Source organism: Triturus cristatus, chromosome 9 (assembly GCF_964204655.1).
Source record: "Triturus cristatus chromosome 9, aTriCri1.1, whole genome shotgun sequence".
Classification (NCBI taxonomy): domain Eukaryota; kingdom Metazoa; phylum Chordata; class Amphibia; order Caudata; family Salamandridae; genus Triturus; species Triturus cristatus.
Window position 1 is genome coordinate 345,545,320 of NC_140592.1, and position 12,249 is coordinate 345,557,568.

Here is a 12,249-nt window from a genome sequence, read left to right on the forward strand (position 1 = left end):
CTCTTGGAAGGCTCTTGGTCCATTGTTCCAGGATCCAAGGCCTGTTCAGTACTAGCCAGCTTGGCCCAGCATTGCTGCATGAGTCCTTAACTCTACTTCAGCCCAAGCTGAAGTTTCCAAATCATTGCACAACAAACACTTAACTGGAAGGTCTGAGCTAACCACAACTTTCTTGGGGCCAGTTACTCCTCCCCAGCTGAAATTAACAACTGCCAAGAAATGATCAGTCCTGACATTGTTAGCATTGGACACTTGGTACCTTTCTCCAAGTATGATTTGGTCAGGGTCCACAAGATTCTCTGTCACCATAGTGACACTTGCAACTGTGTCCCTATCTGCCATGGCCTCCTTACCCTTGATCCAAGGCTGTTGTCTGTATTTGCCCAGGTAACTGGGACTGACAAAGTAGCAAGATCCATGCCACCATCACAGACTAGTACAGCCTGAGCTGGAGTTCTGACTCGGCCAGAACCCATCTCAGAGCCCAAGCTAAGCCATACTATTCCTTGTTCCCTGTACCACCACCTGTACTTGTGCTAGGGGGCGCAGGTGCCTTAGGGGCAGTGGTGGTAGGAGGAGTTTCGTTAGCTTTTGGACAATCAACATATTTTGTCCAATGGCTCTTTACCTTACATAAGTAACACCAAGGTTTCTTTTTGCCTTTACCTTTGTTGGATTATGACCCCCCTCTCTCCCCCAGATGCAGGTTGTCGGGGCCCTGATGAAGACTTCTGATCTTTACCCTTTTCCCCACCCTTATCTGGAGTTTTAGCATCTTACTTCTTTTGTTTACAACCATTGTTTTGGTTGTTCTGCTTCACCCTGGTTCTGACCCACTTATCTGCCTTCTTTCCCAATTCTTGTTGATAAGTCAGATCAGAGTCAACCAGGTATTGATGCAACAACTGATTTTGGCAATTATTAAGGATCTGCTCCCTTATAATCAAATTGGACAATCCCTTGAAATCATTCACTTTGCTGTCAAGCAACCAGCCTTCCACAGCCCTAATGGCACTATCCCAATCTTGATTCTGTCTCTTCTGGGTGTCTCTGAAATGAATCCTGTACTGTTCAGTGGTTAAGCTAAACCCATCAATGAGAGCCCTCTTCAAGATTGAATAGTGGTCAGCATCCTCTTTTCTAACAGTGAGGGGCTTATCTCTACCTTTATCAGCAAAGGAGAGCCACAAGATACCTGCCCACTGCTCTTGACGGACTCTCTCAACTTTACAGGCCCTCTCTAAAGCAGTTATCCATTTATGGATGTCATCCCCAACATGGTAGGGAGGAACAATCTTGCTCAGGTTCCTATTATCAAATGAATGTTCCTAAATTCTAGGGATCCTGTTGCTGCCACCATGGGACTATACTCCCAACTTTTTCTAGCGCTCTGGACTTCTAGGTACTCTTTGTCTAGGGCCAATTGCTGTTGCCTGAGCATAAGCTTAGCTTTCTCAAGTTCCAGATATTGGTACTCCCTGTCATAAGAGTAGTCCCTCTTGCTAGATACAGAGGTCCCTACAGACTGTACTGAGTGATTAGACTCTGCAGAGGAAGATCTAGATCTCCTTAGTAAACTCTGCACTCTTCCAGGAGGTGTGAAGAGGGGGCCTTCTTGGCCTTCTCCGTCACCTCCCTAAAGATTTGAGTTGTCCAGGTGGGAACCATCTTTGTCCCCCCTGGTCAGGGTTAGATTCCAAGTCATAAAAGGTATCACCTCCTGACCCATCTGCATTCCTTGTCCCACCCACTCTATCCTGTTCATCTGACCCAGGAGTCTTCCTTAGGTCATCTAACAGTGACCTATCTATTAGACGTTGAGTGTTGGCACTTCTCCCTGTCTTCAGCTTTCTAAAGGCACACAGGGCTTTCAATTCTTGGAATGAAAGCTCACTGTATCTAGAGGGCAGAAAGCCACTGGCATCTCCTTTAGTAGACATACTAAGTGTGGTGAGGTGTTGCACCTATCTAACCTAGTGGGGAATAAACTCTCTGAGGTTGGAGAAAGGGTGTGCTAGACCCAGGACTTACCCAACCCTATGTTCAGTAGAACTTACTTATTCTATGCTACCATTATATGTACCTTAGTACTTAGTGGTTTTCAGTTAATCAATACAAAGATTTATCTGGTAAAACAATGCAGGCTTGAATCCCAACCGCTGCACACCAATGTGAGAAGTTTGCCTGGTATATGCTGTGCACTAATTAAAGTGGGCACCATGTACCAGTCCAAAAAACCTTTATGGTGATTTAAGAGGTCAAAGATAACCTTAGAAAGCTATCCAAGTGGTAGCTGTGGAGAGCAGCCTTCATGCTTAGTCTTAAAGGAATGTTAAGCAGTTTGTTTTACCAGAATGCAACCTTAGTGTATTGGTTAAATGAAAGGAGAACCACACAGTAGTTATAAAAATATGTATTTATTATTACAAGACACTCTAAATACGTTACAGTATCTGGTACACACAGATAGCCACAAAGCACATAATACTGTAGCACAGAAACAACCGTAAGTAGCACTAATACACAGTGGGCTCCAAGGGGAGACCAAACCATATACTAAAATAGTGGTATAAGAACCACAACTCGAGTCAAGACAATGTCTAGAGGATCGTTTCCTTACTGCAGGCGATGAGGGCTCAACAACCATGCGCACTGGTGAATCGTTCAGATTATTTTTTCAAAACCAAAATTCGGTCTCTGTAACGCTCAACTCTCCTAGGTCCCACCGCCACTAGGAACCAGTCCTCAAAATAATTCCAACTGTTGGAAAGGAGCATTGTTGTGCTTACTATGGTAATCAATCAATGATTGCATTAGTTAAGAACCCAATCCATAGGCAAGCTTGCTTTGTAGAAATGTTCCATGTCCTTTGTCCAGTTTCGTGCCAGAGCAGGAGCCAACAGCTCCCAGGACTGGTTTGAACTGGACTACGCACAGGGACACCAAATGTGCCCCTCATGCAGACTTGCGGTCGCTGGCAAGCGCACCCACCCAGGCCCAATATACTTAATCCTGTCTGAGGTGGTCACAGCTTCCTGTGACAGGATGCCTATTGTTCTGCCTTCCCCTGCTTGAGCGTGGCTCAGCAGCAGAAGGGCAGAAATGGGTCTCTGGTCGGCAGCAACCATTTTGGGCTACCTGAGACTAGAAGGCTGGTACCGGGAACACCAGGGACCTCACAAAGCTCGTTTCTGAGGGGTGGAATCATATCTCCCACACCTGTTACCGGTGTGGGGGTATGATTCCACAATGTTTGACACCAGACATGATAGGGTTACTTTCAGCCGTTTTAGAGTTGGTCATCACGGGGTAGCATAATGCCACTTTATATGACGTAAATGGCTGCAGCACTAACATGCCGGGAGAAAGAACTCCGTAGGCTGCAGGGGTCTGCTGCTCATGCAGAGGTACCCTCTCACTTAGAACCAAGCACCCTGCCTTCAGGACTGTCATGGCCTGCTATAGGGGTGACTTATAGGTTTTAAGTGTAGTGACACTTAGAGATAGTAAACCTATATCTTAAGTAAGTGGTGCATGAACCAACTTACACAGGCTGCAATGGCAGGCCTGTAGATCCATTTTGTATGGCCTCTCATGGGTGGCATAATATATGCTTCAGCCCATGGGAGACCTCTGGGGTACCTGTACACGGGTACCATATCCTAGGGACTGACAAGGGTACCCCAGTATCCAATCTGGAGTATACTCAAGTACATAACATAACATTTTAGGGAGAAAGCAGACAGACTGGGGTCCTGATTAGCAGGATCCCAGTCAGACTAGTCAAAACCAGTGTGCATGAAGCAAAAAGTGGGGGTAACCATAAGAAGCAGATCCTACTTTCCTATAACGAGCAATAAAGATGCCTTTAAAGTTTGTATCTATCTTGTCGCCTCTGCTGTGTTTTGTTGGGACAGAAAAGTCCTCTGCATGGTAAGAGACTTGTACCCCTGCCCTAAGTGCCCAACTGTACTATTGTCTGGATTCCAAATGATAACTTTTTGTCACAGGAGAACACGGATCTTGCGTGTGCATCATTACATAGGTCTCATGGATTGCGGTCTTGTTGGACTGAGAGGGGCACCCAAAGCACTACTCTTATGGAGATGGGAGCCTACCACCTTAACCAAGAGTTAGACAGCACAAGCACAATGAGGCAGCATACCATGTAGTGATCAGTAGTAGTGAATAGGACCTTTTTACCCTGTGACACTGGAGTGAGGCCTACAGACTCACTCACCTTTTTAAAAGTTCAGCTGCTGTGGGCTTAACTCACCCATGGCCTACATTAGGTAGATGTGGAGTTTTACAGTGCAGGAGTAGTGACTATGCATTAGTTGTATGTGTGCCTGGGAAGGGTACAGTACAAGTACTGTGTAGTAAATTTGTGATTGGTACATGGGCGGGGTGGATGTATGCCTGACAGGAATACATTACATGAGAGATCTAGTGCTGCGCAGTGCATGCTCAGATCTGCATGTATGTGTGCTTGCGTGAAGTACAATACATGAAGAGTTGCGCAATGCGCACATAGTGAGTGTGTGCTGGCAGTGCGTGTTTTGAAACACAGCCTCGCTAAAGATAGGAGAGCTTTAGTGCTAAACAGTGCGCGCAGATGGAGTCTGTGTACTGAATGCATGTGTACATGTAGGTACAGTGCATAGAGGTATTAGTGATGAACAGAAAGTGTGCTATGAATGTACACAGAGTAAATGTGCCTGCAACTGCAATGGTACATAGTATGGAGGACCCTGGGTTCCATTTTGGGAAGCCCCGGCCTGCCTGGTCAAGACACGAAGAGGAGAGTACTCTACTCTGTCCCCACCCCCCAAGATAGACTAATGTGTGTATTGCTGCATTCTTGTGAGCTGGGTGGGACACACACTGGACAGAAGGAAGAGACTCCCTTTACATCTCAAAGGACTGCTCTTGGTTTCAGTGATCGATCACAAGAAAGGAGCCTGGACACATCTCAGGAAGGGAGATAGGGGGTAATGAGAGAATCCAAGAGTAGGGCTTGGGGGTCTGGGATTAACCCTTTGATGCACATATCACTGTGGCGATATCCAGGTGTAATCTTTTCATTCTATGAATTTTGCTGTGGACAATCAGAGTAGTGCCTGCTATGACAGACCTCTTTCATTAAGGATGATAAAAACGAGAAGTGCCCACTTCGAAGGAAGCAGAACCCAAATATAAAAGGTCACAGACCCAGACCCTAAATTACATTTGCTGTCTGGAAAAGGACTACAAGGAGCGGAGGTTGAGTCCTCAAAAATGTGTCAACTGCCAAGCAGCTAGACAGGGTGTGTGAGAAAGGGAAACTCTAGAAGATTTCCGCCGGTGGCCAGGACTGGTGGCCAAGGCCTGGTAGTCTCCCTCGAGGGTGAGGTGACAACAAGGGAATTCAGGACCACCTGCCCCAGACCATGGCACACCAGTGCCTGACTAATTGCCAAGACCAGTAAGCCCTGTGAGGAAGAGGAGCACGGAGGGAGCAAGGTCCAGTGGGGAGCCCTACTGTGAGGACTTCATGTGTGAGGATTCTGCTGAGCAGCATGTGGCCGTCTCCCGTGGGCAGGATTGTGTTTAGCGATCCTTGTATGCCAGGAGAGGGCCACCGTAGATGGAGCCGTGTGTTGAGGGCAGTGCAGATCTTGCTACACCCAAATCACCATGCTGAGGTGACACTGTATGTCAGAGGGACCACCGGTAAAGTATCATTTCCAGGAGGGCCAAGTCTTGCAACTGTCTGGGCCAGGGTGCTGCGACTGGCAGAGCCTGCGTCCGTACCACAGCAACTCCGTATGCCAGGAGGGGCAGCCGGTACCAGCATTGCTGAAGGATTCCTGTAGGAAGGTAGGATCCTTCTAGCATGGTTACCCACACTTTTTGCCTGGTGTCAGTGTTTTGACCTAGTCTGACTGGGACCCTGCTTAAAAGGACCCCAGTCACTGTGCTTTCTACCTAAATAAACCAAGGTTAGTACTCTTGTACATCCACAATTGACTACTGGTGTACCCTTGTAAGTCACTAGTATATGTTACTAAGGTTCCCAGGGCATAGGTACACCAGGGGACTCCCATGGATGCAGCATGTATTTTACCACCCATGGGAATCCACTCAAACTGTAAATACAGGTCTGCCATTGCAGCCTGTGAGTTGGTGCTTGCACCTCACACGACAGACAAGTTTCCTTATATCTGAGGTCACTAAACTTAAAACCTATGTCACCCCTATGTGTGCTTGGTTACAAGTGTGAGGGTGCCCCTGCATGAGCAGGACACCCCTACAAATCCCAGAGTCGATTCTCCAGGCTTTGTCAGTGCGGTCAACCATTTTTGGACATAGCGGACATCAGTTATTATGAGATGTCTAACTATATAGTGGCTGCACCGAACCTGGTCATATTTGATATTAGGGTCGACTGTGATTGGGGGTGAGTGTTTAAAAAGTTTCAGCACTCCATCCATCATCTCCTTGTGTTTGCTTTGTTCGCCCTAAGTTGGCAGGGTATGCCCAGACGTGGGTCCCTTGCTCACTTTGCCACTGGATTCAAGCTAGCCTGGCTGAAGATGGCTGTTAGCCCGAAACCGGTCCCAGGATGCTGGTTTCTGGTCCAGGGAAGACATGGCTTGGCAGTTCGGGCTGGACTGTTCCCGTGAGGTACAGGGTTAAGACTGATTTACATATAGCTGTGTCTGAACTGGGGTGGCAAAGTGAGCTAAAGCATGATGATGGATTCAACCCAGATCTGTGACTGGGGGGTGAGTGTTTGAAAAGTTTCAGCACTCTGTCCATCATCTCCTTGTGTTTGCATGTTTGGTATCAAACATGCTGGAATCATACCCCAACACCGATTCCAGGGTTGGCAGTATGATCCCATGTACTAGGGGGCTCCTTGGGGGAACCCCCTGTACTCTTGGGAACTGCCTTTCAGGGTCCGCAAGCAAGCTTGTGCTGCTGCCAAACACAGACAATTCTTCCCTTCTGCTGCGGAGCAAGGCAAGGTAGGACAATTGCTTACCTGTTACAAGAGGTGTGACCACCCCTCAGCCAGGACTTCGATGTATTGGGTTGTGGTAGGGGCGCTTGCCAGTGCCACCATACTGCTTTGCACATCTGGTGCCTTCCTTGCATACTCCAGTTTGAAGCAGTCCTAACCATTTCCCTAGGGTAGTTAAGGGATCCCTTGTGAGTGGGTACTCGTGGGGCAAGACTCAACCCGGAAACTACGTCACTCTTCAATCGTCTGGACACTTGGACTATGTTGGACTTTGACAGGAACCAAGACTGCACCAAGGAAGACTCCTGCTGCTCCTGGTCAAGTCTTCTTCGTCGTCGTCTGTGTGCTTCATCCAGGTTCTTCGACAGACCTGTGGGCATCAAGGACACCTGAAGTAATCCCCCCTTGGAATGAAGGAGTCCTTCCCCTGCATCTGCAGACATCGCAACGAAGCACCCGGTCTGCTGCTCCTGTCATCCTACAGACTTCCAGAGGCCCAGCAACATAGGAGGTGGTTCTGCAACTCCCTCGAGGCTGGACCTATCCTCTCTGCAATTTTGAGGCCAGTGTCTCTCGTCGGAACCGCTGGTACCGAACCCCTGTGCACCGCATTGAATTGCCATTGTCAAGGCTTGTTGGCTTTGCACTCCAGTGATCTTCGGACTACAAAAAGCTCCAGCATCTCTTCCCTCCAAGCTCAGAGTCCTCACTGCATCCTCTGCACAGGGGGCCTTCGTTCTTGGTGAGCTGCTCAAAGTCCTCTTGTGACTTCTGTGCCTTCGGCCTGTGGGTCCTCCCTAGGGTGGTGTTCTGCTTCAGTGTTCAGTGGGCTTCCCTGCTGCTCGGGGCCGGAGCCAGCTCCGACTCTCCTTGCTGGTCCAAGCGTTGCTCCTTCGTTCTCCAAGCCAATTGTGGCTACCAAGGCTTGTCCGTGCTCCCACCGGATACTGACAATCTAGTCACTGACATTCGACATGGGACGGCTCGTGCACAGCTCCTGGTCTTCCTGAGTGTCGCTTGGTCCTCACAGCTGCAGCAACAAGGTCACCGTCAACACTTTTGAATCATCTGACATCGGTGGGCATTGCTCTTCCATGCCTCCTAGTCACTCCTAAGCGGCATAGACTCGGTCCCCTCTGCTTGTAGGTTCTTCACTTCAAGAATCCACCCTTGGATTCCACCAGACTTCTTCACCTTCTTCTCCAGAGGCACAGTTCTCCAAGTCTTCCATTGTATTCTAGAGGTTTCAGACATCTCTTCACCCCTATGCACCTGGCTTCCCTGGTGTAGGTAACCTGGTCTCCAAGGAATCCACGGATGGGGTGGCTCTCCAACCTTCCGTCCTCCAAGGGAATTCTTCTGGGTCCTCTGGGAAGGGTCCTTCTTCTGCAAAACTGCTGCTGTGACTTCTCGATTGGCTTCCATTGGCACGCGGCTGTGTCCCACTCTACATACAGCCTCCGTGGGGTTCCCGAGCATTTACTTTGGGGGTTCCTTGTGTTCTTGGCTCCTCTGTCTTCTTAGTATATAATTTGGTTTCCCCCTGGCGACTTTTTGTGCGACTTACCTTATTGTATTTGAACTATTATAGCGTATTTGTGTTGATATCTTTGGGTAGGAGATAATACCAATGTGTTAGTGAGTGTTGTGTAATAAATCGAAGTATTTTTATAGACACTGTGGTTTTCTTTCATCTAACTCACACCCTAAAGTTAAACTGGTAAAACAAGCTACTTAACACTCCTTCAAGATAAGCTTGAAGGCTTCTCTCCACAGCAACCACTTTGAGAGCTTCCTATGGTTATCAAAGACCGCTAAAATCACCATATGGGTTGTCTGGATTAGTGAAAGGTGCATCACTTAAATAAGTTAGCACGATATATTAAGCCAGCTCCTACAACATGGCCACTGCCAGGAGAGACTGAGGCTACAACTTGGGGAGTCGACCCACGCTGCAAGGGAACTGCGCCTGACACCACGGAGGAGTTCCGTAGATGAAGTCACATCCTCATTGACTCCAGTCGGGAGTTGAAGCAAGGATTTCCCACGAGCACTGGGTCAATTGGGCCCCGGGTAAAGTCACTGCAAACGTTGTTGCAGCCCCATAGATAGTTTTGACTATGTTCCTTAAAGGTCAGAAGAGAGAACTCTTGAGTGCGGCCTGATAGTTTGCATTTCCTGATGTGGCCATTAGTGAATGGGGAATATCCCTGAACAGGTTACACAAAGAAGGGTAGGACAGGGATTTGCCCGACAACTACTACAGCCCTGACCTCACGAGGGATTAGGTTATTGCATCTGAATGTCACATCTATTTACATGTGTAGAATTAGAAATAAAATACAACTTTTTCTAATTAAATACAACTTTTTCTAATGAAAGCAAGTATTTGGCTGGACATTGATTTATGGTTTGGATTTTGAGTTATGATCATGCCCACTGACTTGTATCTAGACCACCCGGGGGAGCCTTGACTGATCAACCATAGATAGCACTAAAAGTCAAGTCCAGAATTGGTACTTGGCCCAGTTAAGTGGGATCGGTAGTAGGTTGGGCCCTGGGACATCCGGAGTAAATGGCCTCAACCATCACGGTTGGGCCCAGTGGCCCCTTCGATCCCCATGGCCCTCTGTAAGGGGTTCTGACATGCTTCAAAGGCAGAGGAGAAAGGTCAGGCTAGGTCTGACAAATTACTGCTTATTCTTTTAACACAGGGATTGGCGTTTACTTTCTTTCTCCGACCGCAAAGTGAACTATCTGACAATCTTGCTAGGTACAATACGTGTGAAAGGAAAGGCTGTAGGATGTCATTTTTGTAACATCTAACAACGTACCCGTAAATTAACTGTACACATTTCAGAATATATCAACAGTTAGGAAGGCAAAAATTACGAACCTTTTTTTAAAATTCTTAAGTGTGATGGAAATAGATTTTAATAGGATCTAAACAAATCAATACAGTACTTGGTGATGCGCAAATCAGGAATGTTCACTGAAACCAGATTTCCACATATCATTTGTGTGATAGAGTTTTAACAGTAAAACTGTATGTTTGTGCACGTTCAGTGGTCTTTCAAGGGGAAGTGTGCTGTCTGTAAGTGACAGTGCACTACTACATGATGCTTTAGTAATAGAAGAGCTACATTGCATTCCAAAATGAACGATTTTCTACATACTAAACCCATACCAAACCCCTGTTGAATACATTTGGTACACTCGTTCCTTGTGACTTCAGTGATGTAGCGTCCATGTCAGCATCCTCACTGGGAAAAGTGTTTCCTGCGGCCGTGGAGCAAAGGAGCTAAAAATATGTCCCCCAAGTCCAGTTCTAAAACAAACCCTTGCAAGTTTTCCTAAGCCAGACTGCCAGTGAACAGTGAACCACAGCTGCTGTGTTTTTATGTCACTAAGCCACTTCAACAGAATATGTTCACTATACGTGATCATACACAATCATCCTACTTGTGTATGACTTTCATGCACAAATTGAGAAATACAGATGTGGCCCAACAGTCAGAGCTGCAGACTTTGAATCTGGTGAACTAGGTTGGAGTCACAGAATTAGCACAAACCTCCGATTCTGGGCACATTTCTTAGTCTCCCACTGGGCCTCATTTTAAAACAAACATTAAAGGAGGCCTTACCCCATACTCTGCTGCAGACAGGGTTTTTCAAATTTGTAAAATCACTGGTATTAAACACTATAATTTTTCACACGCCTTGTGATTTTTTGTGAAAGGATGCCCACAAGCCTCCCCACTCTAAAAAGTGTTCCATTTCCAGATTCCAGTGCAGGTCGACAAATGCCACTTTTAGGGACAGATCAATTTCTTGGCCAAAGTACAACAAGGACATATCAAAGGGCATGGTCAAGGTCATAACATTCACAAACAATTGCTGTTAGAGATAAACGCACAATAAAAGAGCAGGGAGTACATTCTTTTGTTAAATCACAGCAATTCGAAAGCATGTCTACCATTATATTTAATAAAATTATTTATCAAAAAAAAAACCAAAAAAACCCACATCATGTCCATTAAAGCTAGGTGGCTTGCGAATGTTTGTGGTTCTAAAAATTAGGTTGTGGTTCTAAAAAGTTTAAGCACTGATCTGGGTGCATGAGGTAAACAGCTCCTTCTCATACTTTACATACACGGCACTGGTTTGGGGAGGCTTTCTTTTTCATGTGCCTCTCTAGGCTGTTCTGCAGATGTGTCGTTTGTGCTCACAGCAGGTTAGTCTCCAGGATGGAGTACCACAACAGAGGCACAAAGAACTGGGAGCTTTGAGCACTTGGATATCACCAGCAAGCAGTAATCAAGAAAGAGACAAAGGACTGGCCTCAATGCCCGCCATCTACCAAGTGGCAGTGTTACAGGAATGCTCATCAGCAGCCCCACTCCACCCAGCAAAAGGACCCAGTTCGATTTCCATAGGAGTCCGGGCTTCTCTGTCCCAACTCTAGTGTCTCTCCTGCTTCAGGAAGGTCAACAACACAATGGTCATTGTCTGGGAAAAACAACCTAACCCCCCCCATCTTTTGCACAGGAACAGGTAAGGGGCTTCCAAACTCTGCTTCATTTATATATGCAATGCATGTATCATACTGGGTCACACACAAAAACACCCACAACATACACTTGGGATTCTAGCTTTAGATACCGTTTGTATCTGCAGCTGTTCAGCTGTGCCACAGAAATAACCCAGCATAGGATTAGGTAAAACACCAAGTCGTTAATCTGACTGTGCATTGGCAAGATACTCTCAGCCAGCACCAAATAGCTAATTTGCTCTGAGTGAAATAACCTTTGATGCATAATAGTGAGGAAAGGTCATTAAATGAGACTGTTCCTAGGGAAGGCATCTGCACCACCTTCTCTTGTGCAGTATAAACACCCTTTCCCAAGCTATAAATATTCAAGGCTATGTTTAGAAGTGGTGCCATAGGCTAGCAACATAGCAGGCTGAGTGTCATGCCTAAATGAGCTGTACACTCAGAACTGCACGTTTGAGCTGTCTTCCTTGGAGCTTGGAGGTTTCTTTCAACAGCTTAAATCCCCAGATTGCCTACTATCGCAGGAAGACTTTCCCACTATACTCCTAAAGCTCTGCATAAACCAAAATTGACCTAGATTTACTTTGGATTGATTCCGGTCTGTTATTTGTTCAGAGTGGCCCTCTTCTTACCTTCCAGCCTCTGCATGCTTCTCTCACTCTCATGCGGGTCTTCCTAATCTCTTATT